Raw genomic sequence first — 19,142 nt, forward strand, 5'->3', positions numbered from 1 at the left:
CTGATATGCTTCTTTGTTTTTTATCTCTTCCTCATGAAATATTTTGCTGAGAATGTTCTGTAATGCTGGCTTTCTTTTTGTAAATTCTTTTAGCTTTTGTTTATCATGGAATGATTTTATTTCATCGTCCAATTTGAAGGTAAGTTTTGCTGGATATAAGATTCTTGGTTGGCATCCATTTTCTTTCAGAGCTTGAAAAATGTTGTTCCAGGCCCTTCTAGCTTTTAGGGTCTGGATTGAAAAATCTGCTGATATCCGTATTGGTTTCCCCCTGAATGTAATTTGGTTCTTTTCTCTCACAGCCTTTAAAATTCTGTCTTTATTTTGTATGTTAGGTATTTTCATTATAATGTGCCTTGGTGTGGGTCTCTTGTAATTTTGTGTATTTGGAGTCCTATAAGTCTCTTGGACTTGATTTTCCATTTCATTCTTCAGATTTGGGAAATTTTCTGATATGATTTCATTGAATAGATTATTCATTCCTTTGGTTTGTTTCTCTAAGCCTTCCTCAATCCCAATAATTCTCAAATTTGGCCTTTTCATGATATCCCATAGTTCTTGGAGATTCTGTTCATGATTTCTTACCATCTTCTCTGTTTGTTCAACTTTGCTTTCGAGGTTAAATATTTTTTCTTCAGTATCTGAAGTTCTGTCTTCCAGGTGTTCTATCCTATTGCTTATGCTTTCTATGGAGTTCTTAATTTGGTTTATTGTTTCCTTCATTTCAAGGATTTCTGTTTGTTTTTTTTTCAATATCTCTCTTTATTGAAATGATCTTTTGCTTCCTGTATTTGCTCTTTTAACTGTCGATTGGTGCTATCATTCAATGCCTGCATTTGCTCTTTCATCTCATCATTCAATGCCTGCATTTGCTCTTCCATCTCATCATTCAATGCCTGCATTTGCTCTTTCATCTCTTTGTTTGCTTCCCTAATCATTTTAATTATGTACATTCTGAACTCCCTTTCTGTCATTTCTTCTGCCATGCTGTCGTTGGATTTTATTGATGAAACATCTAGATTTGTTTGGGGCATTTTCTTCCCTTGTTTTCTCATATTGTTCAGGAATCAGTGGGTCATTAAGATATTGCAGATTTCCTCTATCGACTTATAATGTCCCTGAAGATTGCTAGTATATCCCCTCTTATCCTTCAGTAGCCTGAAGTCTTGGAGGAAGTTGATAATGCGGAGCTCCACGAAGAAGCTGCCTCTCTAGGGGTGGTGACCCTCAGGTGGTGTATATTCCCTGCTAGTGGGCAGAGGTGCCTCTACTTGTTGACCAATGGTCATCCAACAGGGAACTAGGCTGCGGTCTGAGGCAAGTCCTGTTTGTGCCTGTGTCTCTGGTTTTACTGTCCCTGTGGGAAAACCTCACCCGGCAGGGAAGACTCACTCAGTGGGGATGTCTTGCTGATCAGTTCCCCTCCTAGAGGTTCCCCTCAATCTACAACTACCACCTGGGCTCGGCTGTCTTCCTCTGCAACGTTCCCAGGGGCCCGGACCTACCTCCTGGGCCTGGGAGCCTCACCCTTCGCAGGCGAGTCTCCTTAGGCTGCCTCTCCCAGAGACTCTGCCCGCAGTCCTGGAAACTTCACTCCACCCCTAGGTGTGTCTCTGTGCAGCTCTTCCAGCATGAAGCCACCTAGCTCCTGGGACCCTGCTCTGCACCTAATCGCCTGGCTATGCGGCCCCTCCTCTGAGCCGCCACCTGGAGCCCCGTACAATAGCTCCGATACCCAGAGACCCACCACACACCTCCTCCTCCGGACAGCGGCCGGGTTTCCGACGCAGTCACTAGGAGCCCAAGCAATTCACTTCACGTCTCCTCCTCCCACCAACCACCCGTAGCCCTAGGCAGTCATTCCAAGTCCAAGTGACCTGCCCTGTTCCTCCTCCTCCTCCTTGGGGTAGCCCCCCGGGTGTTCAGGAGCGGTGGCTCCGAGACCAAGTGACACACCACGCTCTTCTTCCAGGCAGGCCACCGGTGTTCAGGAGCGGTTGCTTTTAGTCCAATCAACTCACCACTCGCCTCCTCCTCTGGCAACTGCCTGTGGCTCTGATGCAGTCATTCCTAGACCAAGCGACCCGCCACACTTCTCCTCTTCCTCCGGGCAACCCCCCCGGTGTTCAGGAGTGGTCGTTCTGAGTTCAAACAGATCACCACACAGCTCCTCCTCTGGCAACTGCCCGTGGCTCTGATGCAGTCACTCCTAGACCAAGTGACCCGCCGTGCTCCTCCTCCAGGCAGGCCACCGGTGTTCAGGAGCGGTGGTTCTGAGTTCAAACAGTTCGCCACGCAGCTCCTCCTCTGGCAACCGCCTGTGGCTCTGATGCAGTCACTCCTAGACCAAGCAACCTGCTGCGCTTCTCCTCTTCCTCCGGGCAGCCCCCCGGTGTTCAGAAGCGGTTGTTCTGGGTCTAAACAGCTCGCCACGCAGCTCCTCCTCCTCAATTTTTCAATTGTTTCTTTTATTTCAATTTCATTGAGTTCAGCTCTGATTTTAGTTATTTCTGTCTTCTACTGTTTTTAGTGTTGATCTGTTCTTCTTTTTCTAGAGCTTTGAGATGTAGTATTAGGTCATTTATTTTTCCACTTTTTGTTCTTTTAATAAATGAGTTCAATGCAATGAACTTTCCTGTTAGTACTGCCTTCATAGTGTTCCAGAGATTTTGGTAAATTGTATTGGTATTCTCATTTACCAGTAAGAATTTTTTCATTTCATCCTTTATTCCTTTTATTATCCATTTGTCATTCAATTATCCATTTAGTCTCCATGCGTTAAAGTAGCTTCTATTTTTTATTTTATCATTGAAGGATTTGTTTTAACCTTAAATAAATATACAGATTAAATGGAGGAAACTATGTTATATGCATTTATGAATGTGTCAAATGAACCCCACTATTATGTATATCTACAATGCATTAAAAATCAAAAATAATAATTAAAAAAAAGAAATATACAGAGTTTAAGACTGGAGATATAGTTCAGTGGTAAGGCACTTGCCTAGCATATGCAAGGCTCTGGGTTTTATCCTTTGCACCACACACACAACACACACACACACACACACACACACACACACAAAGGAAGAAATACACAGAGTATAAAATATGGAATATAATACACAATTTAATTTAAAGTATATCTTTACAATTATGCAATCATAGTTAACTGGATGAATTATAAAGCTACTAAAAGTGAAAAAATAAGTAGTGGTAAGTGCCCAGAAACTCTCCCACATCATTATCTCTATTCTTTTCTTCTGAAGGTCTTAGTAGGCATACGTTGAAATTTGTAATGTGCTTTTGAATTATAACACTTTCAGTTGAAATATCACAAATATTGATCAATTTGAGAAATTCTTGCCTTAATACCATGCAAATGAAATACTCAGCATTTACAGGGAGGTATTAGATCTTTATAAATGGATAGTTCAAAAACTGAAATAAATAGACATAAATCTAATAAAATTTGGTGTTTATATTAGTTTTCTAGGGCCACTGCAATAGAATGCCATAAGATGAGTAATTCAAACAATAGAAACTGTACTTCCTTATAGTTCTAGAGGCTTAAAGTTCAAGATGAAAGTGATAGCTAGGTTTGGTCCTTCTGCAAACTGTGAGGGAGGATACAATCATGCATGTTCCTGGGCTTCTGCATCTCCCCAAACTCTACTTTCTACTTCACAGGACGGTTTGTCATGCACATGCCTGTCTCCAAATTTCCCTTTTATGAGGGCCACAACCACATTGGATTAGAATCCATCTTAATTACCTCATTTTAACTTGATTACCTCTATATGAACCTTACCTCCAAATAATATCACATTCTGAGGTACTAAGAGTTAGAATTTCAGCATTTGTATTTACAGAGCAAGGAAGACATATAACTACAAGGCACTGATCAAAGAAATCTATACAAATGGAGAGTAGACTGTGTTCATGGACTGGAAGACAACACAAAGATGTTAGATTTTCCCAAATTGAGCTATATGTTTAACACAGCTCCATTCAAAATCTCAGCAGAAATATTTGTATATATAGAGAAGTATATCATAAAATTTACATGAAAATGCAAAAGAATGAGAATAGCCAAAACAATTTTGAAAAAAGAAGAAAGTCAAAGAAATCAAACTTCAACACCATAAAACTACAACAAGACAGGATTGTATTGTTGATGGGATAGTTACACAGATCAATGAAACTAAGAACAGAAAATACAGAAATAGGCCCATTCATGTTTTTCCAAATGAGTTTTGAAAAAATTATGTAAAGACAATTCAATGAAAAGCAGCAGTCTTGTCAACAAGTGGTGTTGGAATAATTGGATAACCAAATACCAAAGAGATCCATTTCAACCTAAATGACATACCTTATACAAAAATTAACTCAAGATGAATCACAGATCTAAATGTTGAATTTGAAATTATAAAACTTTCAGAAGAAAACAGGGGAAATTTTTTTGTGATCTAACATTAGAAAAAAATGTCCTTAGATATGACACCAAATTTCAACTCAAAAAAGAAAAAAAAATGATAAGTGGACTTCACCAAAATTTAAAATTTTTGCTCTTCAAAAAACAGTTACAAGAAAGAAAAGACAACCTACAGACTGTGAAGAAAGATTTAAAACAACATATCTGAAAAAGGACTTGTACCCAGACTGTATGAAGAACTTTGAAAATCAGAACACATTTTTAAATGGGGTAAAGACTTAAGCAGACACATAACTGAAAAGAATACTTGAAAGGCAAGTAGGGAAGCCCTGCAGGGGAACATCACTCTGCTCCTTCTTGCCTTTATGTTGTTTATACAAGTATGTTATTTCCAATTTAGCTAATTTCTTTAAATTATTCAATATTTATTTTATTTATTTATAGTCACTATCTTTTTGTTCACATACAAGATATTCTCCCAAGGTTAAATTTCTTTCCTTTTTGCTTGCTTGTTTGTCTGTTCAAAAATATTTTTTCTGTACCTCCTAAGTAATAGTTTAGTGAAATTCATATTTCTAATCTACAGTTAATTTCTTTTATCATTTTAAAGATTTTCCATTATCTCAGGCCCTTGTTGTTGAGAAGTCTACTGTTAAGTCCGAATCATTTTATAAATGATCTTTCTTGTCTCTGTCATTGCTTTTAAAATTGGTACTTGGTGTTTTGCAGTGTTGCTGTAATATATCTAGATATGAGATCATTTTTATTTATCACTTTTGGGCCTCACTGTGTTACTAGAAAATTCCCCCACCCCATTATTTTTCCTTCTCATGATCTTACTAGACATAGGTTGAATCTTCTCATTTTTCCCTCCATGCCTCACTCTTTTATTCTCTGCTGCTTTATGGATAATTTCCTCAGACCTGCATAAGGTCCATTAGTCATCTTAGCTATGTATTACTTAAGTCTTCTATCAAGGTTTTAATTTCAATGGCTTCATTTTTTTCTTCCAGAAAGTCTACAAGATTATATCTCAGATATGTTTGGGGTTTATTGTGCCTTTTTTGGCTTCATTTTATATTCCTTCTTTTATTATTTTTGAACATAGTTATTTTCAAATGTCCAGATGTTCCATTATGTAAAAATCTTAGGATATTACCCACAGTTTGTTGTTTCATTGTTGCTCATTCTTATTCAATTATTTTCTACCGTGGTTACTTCTATTTAGACTATGAGTTCATCTTTATAAAGATTTTGGGGAATCGAAGTCCAGAACCTGAAATGTCTCTCATTTCATTTTTCTTTTGAGTGTCACTAGCAAGAGTGTCACTAATTATTTGTTAATTTCTCAGCTAGGGGTTAACCTCCATCCTTGAATGAATCAGAGTTCATGATTATACATGCTAAGAACTCTTCTGATCAGAATCCAGGGCAAAAGAAAATGGCGGATTTTTTTTTTTTCTTTTCCTATGTTCACTGAAGTTAAAATGTTTTGAGAATCTTAACATTGTATGGAGGTTTCAGTTTCAGTGTGCCTCTTTGGATAGATCCAGATCCTAATCTGCTATCTTCATTGAGCAACAGAAATGAAATCCTTAGGTTACTGAGACTTGTGACCTCTACTACCCAATCTATCACCCTCCCTCAGTCCAGGTACAGCTACTGGGCTCAAGCAGGTTCATTTCTTACTCTCCTGTGAGCTCAGCCATGCATTTAAATGGATGTTGGTTGTATTTTTAGTTGTTTATAGTAGTAAGAAATTTAGCTTATATTTTGTTTTTGTTCTCTAACAGTACTTCTCAACAATGTTTTTATCAGTGTAGGCATTTAAAAATCAGATTAAGCTTGGTTTTGCCACTGATTAACCAAATTACTTAACCTCTTATATCTGTTCCTCATTTGTAAAATATACATAATGTTAGTACCTGCCCCATGAGGTTGTTATGGAAATTAAATGAATTAGTATCCATAAAGTGATTAGAACAATATCTGGCATTTAGTAAGCACTGTTTAAATATTTGCTATATAAAAATGAAAATGAATAAGAATGTCAGTAGTCTTCTATTACCTTCATAGATATATTTAAAACAAAAAAAATCCATTTTGCTTTAAAATCTCTACCTATTGTTTAAGTAGAAGACTAATAGGAACCAAGGTATTTTTATTTAAAAATCACTCCGTTAGCACATATGAAGTTGAACAGTAACATTCACTCAATCCAGTTCTCATCATTCCACATGTCTCTTCTCTTACATATTCACCTTGTCACTCACATGTCTCAAATTCCTATAAGCAAAGAACTGTAAATGACAACTAAAGTGACTACCACATCTCTCCATTTCCCACTCAGAGAGGCACTCAGAGTTTCTAGGAAACACACAAATCGCAAAAGAAAATGACATTAAAGGATTAAGGGGTTTTTCTTTTATTATCTTCCAAGTTCCCAGGAGCAACCACTTTGGCATATTGCTTCTTGAAGATTCTATCTGCCAGCACCAGGCCAGGAGAAGCAACTTCCTGAGGAACACACTGCCATTTCCAACCATCCATATATTTTTGTACCTTTGTAGAGTTTTCCAGGTAGTTTTATAAATATGACAAACTTGAAGTCAATACCTCTTCCTTTCATTTGATTGGGCTTCTATTACATGTGTTTACACTTCTTGTTCTAGTTAATAATTATTCAGCAACCCATGCAGTGATTGTCACATCCTTTCCTAGAATCTCTACATTCTTTTTATTGTCCCCAATAAAATGTTTTAGCAAATGCTTCCCTAAGAATTTAATTAAAGAATGAAAAAAAATTTTACCCTTTAGGTTAAATCTTATCTGATTATTGGTAAATTTTAAAGTCAAAGTAAAAAAGGTAATAAAGTCACAATTATACCCCCTCCAAAATCCTACAAATTAACCACAAAGTAGAGTTTAGTGACATTGTTCAGTGAGTCTAACACAGGTACCTTTTCTTCTTGCAAGAGCTCTAGTGATCATTTCCTCATGTAATTACCAGATGATGGTATTTATGTTTAGGAGTCAAATTGTTTGAAAAATATGTCTATTTAAATACTAAAGTTATAATCAGGGGGAATAGATGATCACACCAGGAGAGTTAAGGGCATACTGTGGTCCACAGGATTAAAGGGGTTTTTCTTTTATTATCTTCCAAATTCCCAGGAGCAACCACTTTGGAACAGCAAGCCCAAACCTGATATTCATGGACTAGAAGAATAAGCAGAATTATGTGCCCTACTTAATATCCTTTGAAGATTCTGTTCCTGAAGTTAAATGTGATCAGAATCTATCATTCTTTGTATCTATAAAGATGGAAAAACTTGATCTCACTGATTTCCAGTAGAAAAACAGAAAAAAAGGAGAAGCACATTTGGGTCAGTGACACATCAAGACCTATCATAGATTTCACAGAGGAATAATACAAGAGAAAGCCATGAAGTAGAATTTGACATAAATGATGTAATGCCTGGTTTATGTGCTACTGAAACTGCTTACAGATCCTTAAAATGGCAGAACATTTGATAATGGCATTGTTTTCAAAATATCGCAGATGTCTTTTCACTTAAAATCTTCAAGGCTTTTGCAAATAAATAAATAAATAAATGCATTCCTTTAATATATCGAAAAAAATGAGAATGTGAAATTGAATAGATGCATTCCACACTCTGTTTTGAATTGTTCTATGGTGCCCCAGAACTTGGGGTTGTTCCACATTCAAAGGGGACTTGATACCTGTCTTCTACTGTATGCATATCTGCCATCTAGCAGATGAATTCAGTTTACTGAAATGAGGATTAATGATGGAGATTTTGGGGAAGGCATTTGTAAATATACAACTAGAGAATAAAATGTTTTAATAATTAGAGCTTCCAGAGAGTGAAGTAGGCTATTTTATGAAGCTATGAGTTTTCTGTCATTGAATGCACAAAAAAAAAAAAAAAAAAAAAAAACAGTGGAATAATGGCACATAAAAGTATCTGGCATACAGAAGTTATCAAGGGTTTATAAACTTGAATCATACCCAACCTGGGTAATTTCCTATCAGAACTCCACTACTAGGAGTGACTTGAAAAAGCTAATTTCTACAATCTCTTTAGGTTCTAAAAGTCTTTACTATTTACTTGGGAAAACTTACTTTGTAATTTCGTGACCCCCCTCCCCTTCAGGTATGAGTTGAGGTTTGGGCTCTTTCAGAAGTACTCAAGGCAAGCTACAAAGTGAGAACAGTCAGTATAGTTCATCCAAAGCAAGTTAAGGAACCTCAGCTGAGACACAGTAGTTCTAGATTAGACTGTGCATGGTGGATATAAAGCAAGCCACTTCCTTTGAAATCAGAGTAAGAAAACCATTTCCCTAAAGTGGTGATTATGTTTGCAGTCCTGCTAAAAGATGAGTTGGAATGACATTTTGTAAAAACACAGTTCTATGCTTATTCTGGAAACTGATAACTTGAACTTTTTCCTACGGAAATAAGCCAAGATATTAGAAGGTCTCTGAGATCATCTCTACAGTTGCATCTCTGAACATGGCATATCAGTATGCATTTCATGTCAGATATTTTAAGATGTCTGTTAACTTGAATAAATTGAGTTCAATTTTATTTGTCTTTATTAGCAATATGGAATTTAAAATAATCACCATGAATTACCCTTTACTCATGATAACTTTTATTTGATAATAAAGACATTATATTGGCATAAATATTACAATAATTTCTTAATAAAAAGTACAAAGACAATAATTGATATTTTCTCCACTGGGAAGTTCAAGATCAATGCTCCAGCCAATTTGAATTATCCATAGATGGTAACTTTCAGTTTGAAAGTAGAAACCCTTACAAGGTTATTAGGAGAATTATTTGGAGAAAGTAGGATTCTTCTATGCATAGGCAAAAGTTCCATCAGACCAGGAATTCATGTCCAATATTTAAAACCACTCTTTCCATTACTAAAGAAAACAAATCACTTAGGAGTCAATTTTTTGGGAGGCTAAAAAGATAATATCAATACTCCCAGAATTAGACTATGAAAATTTTATGACTGAGAAATATTTATTTATGTTTTATTACACTATGTCCCCATCCACCATCAAGTCCAGTTTAATGTCTAGCTTCACTGTAGGGCCTCTCTAATTATTTGCTGAAGTAATTTAAAATGAAATGTTTTCAAATTAGCAGTAATTAAAAATAAACCTTTATAGTATTGTGAGATTCAGATCAGTTTATCCTAGAAGACATCTAGCAAGATTCTTTGTAATAGAGGCATGTGTACTTTATGTGTAGGATATGACAAGCAATTCTTCCTGTACACCAGCAGCCAGTGAAGTTTTTCTGAAAAGGGCCAGATAGTAAATATTTTAGGCTTTGCAGGCCAGATGGTCTCTGTCACAACTACTCAGCTCTGCTATTGTAGCATGGAGGCAGCCACGGACAACACATAAATGAATGAACATGGCTGTGTTCCAATGAAACTTTATTTACAAAAACAGGAGCAAGTCACATTTGGCCTGCAGGCTGTAGTTTGCCAACTCTGCTATGTGTCATAGATCAACAGATACGCTACAAGGTCAAAGAAAAACATATGATTTAGGCACAAATTTTTAATCGTGAAAGAAGATCTGGTAAAAAGCTATAATATAAAGAAAAAGAAAGGTGGGAAGGATCTAACGAAAATAGAAGGGAGATCAGCAAGGTAAAGGAAAGGGACCAAGGGGAGGGAGGGGAGATGGGAAAAGGGAAATATTAGGGAAGGATATTGGCCAAATTTTATTGCTATAGCTTGTGCATCCACAAGTATGTAACAATGAATTTCACCATTATGTATAATTATAATGCATCAATAAAATGTGGGTGAAAGCTATGAATAAATTCAATGAAAAATAATTGATTTTTGTTTATTTAGAAGAGTAACAAACATTTGAAGAAGATTCAGAAAATATGAGAAAAGGTAATCTTGATCCCTAAACATAGCAAAACATTTTGTCAGATTTTCCTCCTGATCTTTTTCTGTACAAGTTTTATAGTACACATACTTAAGATACACAATATATGTACAATTTTGTTTGAATCTAAAATTAACATTATAACAGAAATATCTTCTCATCATTAAAAACCCTTTATTAACATCATGTCTAATGACTACACAGTATTCCAATATGTAGACACTATAATTTACTTAGCTTTCCCTTAATTTTGAACAGATATTTATAAATTTCCCATTTTTTAAAAGCAAAATTGACTATGGGAAATGTTAACATGTAGGAAGTATACACAATCCAAACAATAAGATCTATCAGAAGCACCTGAGCCTTCCCTTTAAATGTGGAGAAAGTCAGAAGGTGGAAAATCGTGTCAGTTTGAATCTAATGTTTCCACTATTGTTATAGTTCTTTCTCATTTCATTTTGTTACTCTTCCCTAACCTCAAGTACATTTTTTATGCTTTCTCTCACTTGCTAATTCTGCTTCAATAATCTAGTTTAGATCATATGAGATACACACATTGTCCAATTTGTTTTTACATTGATTAGAATAAGGTTAAATACTATTACAGAAAGATCCCAACATGCAGTGACTTAATGAAGATAATAGACTTTCTTTCTCTCTCATGTGACAAGCTGGGGAAAGCAATGGTCAGGGGAGTGCTCTGACCTTTGTGATCACTCCTCATGCAAAGTCCCTCCTGTCCAGCTGCTCAGTCATCCCCAGGTCAAGGAATCATCTACATGGTTGAGGATGGATTGCCACCAAGTCTGGGTCCAGCCAGTAGATAAGGGGAAGAAATCATGGAAGAGGTACACCCACTACCTCAGGACTCAAGGACAGAAAGCACAGACATCATTTCTGCTTAAGTTCCATTGATGTACACTTAATCATGCAGCCGCAGTCAGCTGAAACAGAAATGTAGAAAAATGGAAATGTAGTCAAACTCAGCAAGAAAGGGAGAAGAATTCTGTAGAAACCTAACAGTAGCCACAGCAGGTGTTTTTCCTTTTGGAGTTGTACTCCTCGGGCAGCTAATACTTTTCACTTGTAAGCTCATGTTCCCTTAGGTAGACCAGTTTCTCCATCAGACAACGTCTCCTGGGGAACTGCTGAACACCAGGTGCTTGGTGGACAGAAGGGATAAAGGGGAATGCTTGATGATGGTCAAGAGCCACCTGCCTTCATCCACCCCTCACCACAGCAAACCTGAGACCCTGCCCTACAGTATTACCACCCAGCAGACTATTGCATCCACACAAGGGCCATTGCCACTGATTCCTGGAGCTGCAGTGGTGCAGTATTGCCCAATAGAGGGAAAAGCCAAGAGTAGAGTTTTAAATATTTTGCTCACACCTACTCATAGTCTTGCCACCTCAAGAGCAGGCTGCCTGATCTTACCCTCTCTCACTCTCTCTTGTGCAAGTTATTTAAGTTATTATGTTATCTAAGTCTTAATTTCCCATCAGAAAATGGAAAGTAATAATAACTACAAATAAGGATCATTCAAGAACTGAGCGGCATACACATGTAAAAATCTTCCTGTCTTACCTGAAATGTATCATGCAACCAATCAATGCTCTTAGCTTGCCAACCTCACAGAGCCTTCAACAGAAAGAGATCTGACATCTGCTCTGTGACTAGGTCACTTTGTGTTTTACATAAAATCACCTAAATATAAGTATGTGGATCAAGTCACAGAAACCTGGATAGGTCTGAGGAGTGGACAATACATTTTAGGGAGCATTTCTCATCATCACCTCCTAGGATACAAAATGAAACTGATCAGTATTATCTACATTTCTAGGCCATGATTATTTTGTGCCCTAGTGAATTACCTTGCCAAAATGTTTTGGAAATGCTTCTACTGCCTTATCCATAGGAAAGGCTACAAACAACTTGGATCTCTACCACTGAACCATTGAACAGTTTGGACTAGTCTGATTGAGGAGACACACACAAACACAGGCAGCAAGACAGACAGAATGCTACCAGGTACTGTTTTATGTGAGACTTCAACCTTTCCAGAGTTTTGGTGTTAAAATATACTTTCTTTTATGAAATGATGATATTAGTTGGCATAGTTACATTTTTGTTACTAAATATCTCAAAAAAAGGGATAAATTGATCTATCTTTTTTAATGATGTTCCTCAGAATATTTTAAAGTTTCACTATTCAGGAAGTTTGACGCTCTGGGAACTCTTGCCTTAATGACCGACTATATATATAGATAGGCAACTTCAATTGCTGCTGCAATTTGTTGAAGAATGACTGATTCAAGGGCTGGGGATATAGCTCAGTTGGTAGAGTGCTTGCTTAGCATGCACAAGACCCTGGGTTCAATCCCCAACACCGCAAAAAAAAAAAAAAAAAAAAAAAAAAAAAAAAAAAAAAGACTGATTCAAGAAGATTTCTTCTTGGTTGCTCAATACTTTGTATGATTCTAAGATACATAGTCTCATGTGCAACATGCCTGCTTTCCTTAAACATCCTTGAAACAGTGCTACTGAATTTTGATTGACTTCCATTTGAGGAAATATGAGTAAAAGGTTTCAAACATATGCTCATCCCTGCCATGCTCTTGTTTACATTTGCCTGACATTGTCCCACAGTTCTGACCTTTATGATACTGGAATAATTACAAATAGTAAATTAACCATCCACAGTGATGTCAGCTCCCTTTTCTTTCATTATAAATCAGAATATTAGTTTACCTTTTTTGTAGAACTTTTTTCAAAAACTATTATGTCAAAACGAATTTAATTAGAGTTTGTTTCAAAGATTGGTTGAGGTAGAAGATAGGTAGGAATAGGGATAGCAGACAAGATCCTCACCAGCTTGAATCCCATATGGCAACTCCTGAGACATGACACCCAAGGGGACCATCCAACCCATTTTAAAAAGTCACTGCTCTAGTACAGTTGACTACCATGCTGCTTCAATTGCTTTTCTCCCTTCTAATCCTAAAGGTAAAACTCCCGAGTGTTTTATGATAAGAATAACCTTTTTAGCAAATGACTAAAAGATTTTAAGTGTAGGCTATTTTGTTTCTATTCCCAAATGTTCAGTCATTTTAATATCATTTGCCTCTAAACTAACACTATTAAATATAGTTAAAGAGGATTTCTTCCTCCACTATAGATGTAGGATTTGTTAGAATAATTCATCGTTCCCTAAAAACAGCAATACATACATATTACAATTGTTGCAAATCACAAAATTATCATCTTTCCTGGGCTTTCCCCCCTCTACTGAAACCTTGTTTTGAACAAAATTTAGCAACTGTGTTAAATGTATTTCCTGATGCACCTGTTTGGACTCTGGGTATCATTTTCTTTTCTCCAACACATTGTTTAAGATGTGCTGAATTTCCCAGAAGCCATCTAAGGACTTTGAGACATCTGTACCCAGCAGTTTGCTTAAACCAACAAAAAGTGTTGAAGCAAAAATCAAACTTTGGGGCATCAATTTAACCATTCCTTTTCAAGTATCCTAGATTGATGGAACACGTCAGCCCTGGTGTATTCACCATCACTATTCACTGCTTAGGATAACTATTAAAGCAAAACTGACTGCACTCTAAAGAAAGCTGCACTGGAAATAGTGTGAGGGTCATGGAAGGAAAACAGTGCAAGTAAATTTATGAAAATCTCTCATAGGATGGCAATGACTATCCCACAAACAGTTGAAATACCATAAATGGTATTATGCAGCATAATCTATACAAGTAATGTGTACAAGTAATGAAACCAAATCACGAAGACTCAATCAAAGAGGACATGAGATCAAACCTTTAAATTCTTCTTTAAATTCAGTTCCAGGATCCCAATTTCTGAAGTTAGTTACCTGTTACCACACATGAATGAATGTGCAGTGATCATTTCACTTACTCCCTTCAATGCATTTGTGAATTTTAATTTGAAAAACTTGACTACTACAAAAGGGATAGAAATAGGGTAGGCAAAGGGAAGAATCACCACTAACAAATGGGATTCTTTTTACTAATCTTTCTGAACCCCTTTGAAGAGCCTCTGTGTGTGTGTGTGTGTGTGTGTGTGTGTGTGTGTACACATGTGTGCATGCACTAGTGCACATGTGCATGTGTGGTATTGGGTATTGAAGGTAGATCCTTCAATATGCTAGGCAAGTGCTCTACCCCTGAGCTACAACCCCAGCCCAAGAACCAAGTTTTAATATCTGAGTTTCACATCAGCTTTTCTGAAACAGATTTTACTAAAAGGTATATTAGAGTACATTGGAAAGCAGTAAGAAAAATAAACACACAAGAGTATTGCCAGCAGGGGAACATGATGATTTTAATATTCACATTAAGAGTATTTATGAGGCCTCCAAGTGTGCTTACATAGGCTCTGTGATAGATGGATTGCTCTATCCATGTCCTTTGCAATTTAACATTGAAAGTTTTCCTGTCTAAAAGTATATTATTATTTCCCCTACATCTTAAGTCTGGGCTAGTCTGTGACTTGGTTTTGCCATTAGAATATAGTCAGTGATGCTCCTGGTTATGAATCTCAGACTCTAATGGCCTTCCAAAATTCTTCTTGCTAACTGTGTTGGAATTCTGCCACTACCATATGGAACAATACCATATGTCCCACCTACCCTAAACAAACAGGTGAGTGAAGCCATCCTAGACCAGTTAAACTCCAATTGACCACCCAGTTGACCACCCATATACAAGCAAGTACTTGATAGCAAGTACTACCAAGACCCATTAAGCCTAATCCAGCCAAAAAAACACCTATCCAGTCAGCCCACATGCTTATTGTTTTACACCACTGAGTTTTGATGTAGTTAGTTAACAGCAACAGTTAAGTGATTCAACTTCCAAATGAAATGCCATTTCATGTCACCTTTGTCAAAGAATATACCCATTGAGTCATTCATTTATTCAGTCACTTAACTTTTGTTTAGTATCAGTTACTTATTAGCTGTTAGGGCACAGAATATTCAACAAGCATTTATTAAGCATCAACTTAGCACTATATGCACTTAGAATGCAAAAATGGGAGCCGAAAGGGGTGATCTCAAAAAGTTCATTTTCTAGTAATAAAAGTAGACTTTTGGGGGTGGAGTACAAAGGAACAGCATAAGTAATTTGGAGAGTTAAGGAGTTGTTACATAAAGAACTGTGGTATCACACGTGACTCCATGCAGTTGTCAAAACCCCTAGAACTGTACACCACAAAGTGAAATTTTTCTGTACCCAATCAAAAAAATCAACTAAGATGTGTGGGGAACCCAGAGAATACAGATTGCAACAAGTGAATGTAAAGTTTTTTTTTTTTTTTTTTTTTTTTTTTGGCAGTGCTAGGGATTGAACCCAGAGCCTTGTGCATGCAAGGCAAGCACTCTACCAACTGAGCTATCTCCCCAGCCTGTAAAGTATTTTTAAATAAAATATATAACCATAGTGAATGGGACAGAGAAGAAAAGAGCTAACAATGAAACTTTGGAAAATGTTTTTTTTCACTAGATATGGTAAATTAAAGACAGAGAATTGTACACAAACATTACTTCTGCAATGCAGTTGAAGCATTTTTCTTTGTGCTCCCAGGAGTATGGATCAGTCATTTTTATATGAACAATAAAGTAAGGAAATGTAGGTGTTATGAGCTGGGTTTCTCACTGTCAAAAATAGAAGTTATGCATAAGGAGAAAAGACTTTAGAATAAAGTCATATATGTACATACACAGACATACATACACAGAGAAGTACAAAAAATAAATATTGTTGTGTATATTATGGTTAACTACATACATAGGTTTCAGAGCTCTATCTGCTGCTAGAGAATACACACAATGACATCTTGAGGAATGAGCACACTTGGTATACACATTTTGATTTCTAAGAACTATTCTCTAATTAAAAGAACCAAGGTTTCTTGAAAAAGTGATTTATTCCTGGGCTGAGACAGGGAAAATACAAACTGAGCTAGGTGCATCTCATGGTGCTAGAAAATAAGGAAGTACTCAAAAAAAAAAAAAAAAGGAAAAAGGATAGGGGAATGTATCATCTCAAAAATATACCAAATGGTCAATTCTACAATTTGGGCAACAAAATAAATACCAATAATGTTGGACTGCAGTGCAAAGAGAAAAGCAAATACCCCTTGATTTAAAATTTGTATTTATCTAAAATGCTTATTTATGTATAAATAAAGAAATCAAAATAGATAACTCTACTTACCTATTTATTTCCTATGAATAAATGTATGAGGACTAAGGAAACTAGAAAATAGCCATTAGAATACCATAGGAATAACTGCTGTAGGTAAGATCCATTGCTGGGTGCTAAGTTCCTCCCCCAAATATTTGTTAATCGTAAAGAGAAAAACAGTAACTCTACAATGTATAAACCTGGCACACACTGTCTTAACCAAGTGACTAAAGTTAAAACTTATCTACATAATATATCCTTGTATTGAGGCTCAGGAGGACACATTACCTCTGGTATCTTTCCTACTAAGGTATATTCTCAGTGTAGTCATGAGAAAACATCAGACAAACCCAAATTGAGGGACCTTCTAAAAAATACCTGACTAATATTTTAAGTCATAAAATTCAAAGACTGAGGAAGGAACTGTCATGGATTGGAGGAGAATAAGGTGACGGGACAAATAAATGCAATGTAGGAGTCTAGGTTAGAGCCTGGAAGAAAAGGAATGTTGGGTGAAAAGTTGTTAAAATCCAAAAGAGTCTCTTGTTTAGTGAATAGTACTCTGTTCTGTTATATAATATTTAAAATTAGGGAGAACTGGGCATAGGGTATATAAGAAACTTTTTGTACCATCTTTTTGCAGTATTTCAAAAGTCTAAGATGACCTTAAAACAGAAATTTTAAAATACATACCTGTAAGTAATTCCTTTTAGTAGTAGACAGTGCTAAAGCCATTCAAAGTGTATTTGTGCCTTTACATACACAAAATTCAGACAGATGAAGTTTTAATATGTGCTCATTTATATCTGTTCAGTTTGTCAGATACATCAATAAAAATTTAGACTACTTCACCAGGTTAATTAGATCAACTAAATAATGCTAGTTCTCCATTTCCACCTTAGATTACAAAGTCACCGATCAAGATGGGTATCCATTTAGTACTATTTATTGCACTTGGCACTGAATCAGGAGAGTGTACTTTAAATCTCTGACTCATTCAAATGCACAAAACAAACACAATATAAACCAAGGGTATAAAAACTTGGTGGGCACTGTGCTTGGTAATAATTAATAAGCAAAATAAACCTTTTACTCATCCTTGTCGTGTTATAAGTTTCTTTTCTATCACTGAAATTATTCAGTTATTTTTGAATTTTTTAAAGAAACTCTCAGAAAATAATTCAGAGTCTATAATCACACACAAACATCTCAAGACCAAGAATTCTAGCTCTACTTCCTTTTTTTTTCCCCCACATCTCTAAATCCAATAGAGTAGGTTATGCATACAACTTCAATACTCAATAAATGCTTAGTTGACTGACTCAGACTCAAGATGAGCACATTGCAAAGGCATTTTTGTTCAAGTCCTTGAGAATTTGAACCTACAAAAGTAAAAGACAGGTTTTTTTTTTAATTATTTTATTGTGATAAAAACACTTAATATAAATTCTACCCTTTTAATAGTTCTAAGTGAGCAGTACAGTATTAAGCAGAGGGAAAATGTACAACAGATCTCTAGAATTTATTCACCTTGAATAATTAGATTTTATGCCTATTGATTAGCAACTCCTCATTTCTCCCTTCCCCAAATTCCTGGCAACCACAATTCTACTCTCTGATCTTATGAGTTTGATTATTTTAGAGGCCTTATATAACTGGAATTATGCAGTATTTGTCCTTCGGTGCCTGGCTTATTTCACATAACATAGTCTCCTCAAGGTCTGTCCATGTCATCCCATATTACAACATTTCCTTCTGTTTTGCTCATATTCTCTGTCATTTATTTAACAGTCATTTACCCCAGATTGACTTTAGTCCCTGGACTAGGTCCTCATTGCTCCAGGCATGTAGGCCACACAGCTTATAGAGATACTCAGCACCCAGCAGCCTGTGGCTACAATGCCAAAGGCTATAGCCAGTTCATCTGGCACCACTTCTGCTAGCAGAAATATTTCTCATTGTGCTCTGGTGCTGGGACACCTCTGTTTGCCATGAACCAGGGACCCAGCAAATTTACCCAAATGGGTAATGGGCCTGCCCTGGAGTCAGAAACCAGGAGGACCAAATGTAGAGGAAGAAGCAGCTAAGCACCTGCACAGTGTCTGTCAGTGGGAGCACATCCTTAGAGTGCTTTCCCATGCTCTGCTTCACATTGAGGTTCATGCCACCATCTATCAAAGTCTCATCTTCAGAGAAGTCTGCCTGTGCCATCTCAGACTGGAAGCTGCCCCTATGTCCTGCCAGACCAAGGCTGCAAGGCAATAAATGGCATCTGCCCCCACTGTGATCTGCAAGTAGAACTTCAGGATTCATTTAACCTCTTCAAATATTTGTTTTTACCCAGGATTGCCCACTTAGCCTGTGGCACCAAGGTGCAAGGAAATTTCCAGCCAGGGAAACAAGAGAAGGAAACTGAAACTGTAGTCAGTAGGTACAACTGTACTTATGGTGAAGCTCCTTTTTTTAAAAATCTGAATGATACCCATAGTATGTATGTACCACATTTTTTTATCCACTAATCTGAAAATGGATAT

At 36.5% G+C, this 19,142-nt stretch overlaps 1 long non-coding RNA gene across 1 annotated transcript in view; it reads right to left on the reverse strand.

The window, feature by feature from the left end:
- Positions 1–9,901: 9,901 nt before the first annotated feature.
- The window catches only part of LOC124986268 (uncharacterized), a 76,893-nt gene continuing 67,652 nt past the window's right edge, over positions 9,902–19,142 (reverse strand). Inside the window, exon 4 of the long non-coding RNA XR_007109003.1 lies at positions 9,902–11,334. This is a non-coding gene — a long non-coding RNA (uncharacterized LOC124986268). The remainder of the gene's footprint in view (positions 11,335–19,142) is intronic.

This window comes from Sciurus carolinensis, chromosome 6 (genome assembly GCF_902686445.1).
Source record: "Sciurus carolinensis chromosome 6, mSciCar1.2, whole genome shotgun sequence".
NCBI lineage: Eukaryota > Metazoa > Chordata > Mammalia > Rodentia > Sciuridae > Sciurus > Sciurus carolinensis.